Source organism: Ceratina calcarata, unplaced genomic scaffold, assembly GCF_001652005.2.
Source record: "Ceratina calcarata isolate Rehan_Ccalc_2016 unplaced genomic scaffold, ASM165200v1 scaffold518.2, whole genome shotgun sequence".
Lineage (NCBI taxonomy): Eukaryota > Metazoa > Arthropoda > Insecta > Hymenoptera > Apidae > Ceratina > Ceratina calcarata.
Window position 1 is genome coordinate 9599 of NW_017176316.1, and position 566 is coordinate 10164.

The window sequence follows — 566 nt, forward strand, 5'->3', positions numbered from 1 at the left end:
TCATTGTTCTATAGAGATCAGTGGATTGCATATAATTGTTTGTATAAAGATCAATGACGATTATATCAGTTGATTTGGCACTGTCTTAAACTGTTCAGCCTTCTTCCTGTAGAGACGTTCGAGAACTAATGCTTAAGAGAAAACAGTTGTGATAAGCGTTGGAGTTTCGTGGAAAATAGTTGGAGAATTGGAAGAAGAACGAGAGAAAGAAGAAAGCGAAAGGGAGGAGAAAAAGAGTTAAGGGCAGGGGGTGCGTGAAACGACTCCCGTTTTTGTTTGTTTTTTTTGCGAGCTGTCAACCCTCCGACAAAGGGACACTGACAAGGGAGAGGGCTTCTTTGTCACCTTACCGCGCCAATTATAATGTTGTGTCCATACTGTCTCAATTAATATAATGTATTATATTATATATATATATATAATATACATATATTATATATATATCCGACAATATTGATTATTAAAAATTCTTAATATATGAGAAAAGTCGAAGTGTTACGAGTAAATGAATGTACACGTCGACAAATCTAATTCCCCTTTTACGTATTTATTTTCACGTGCATAGA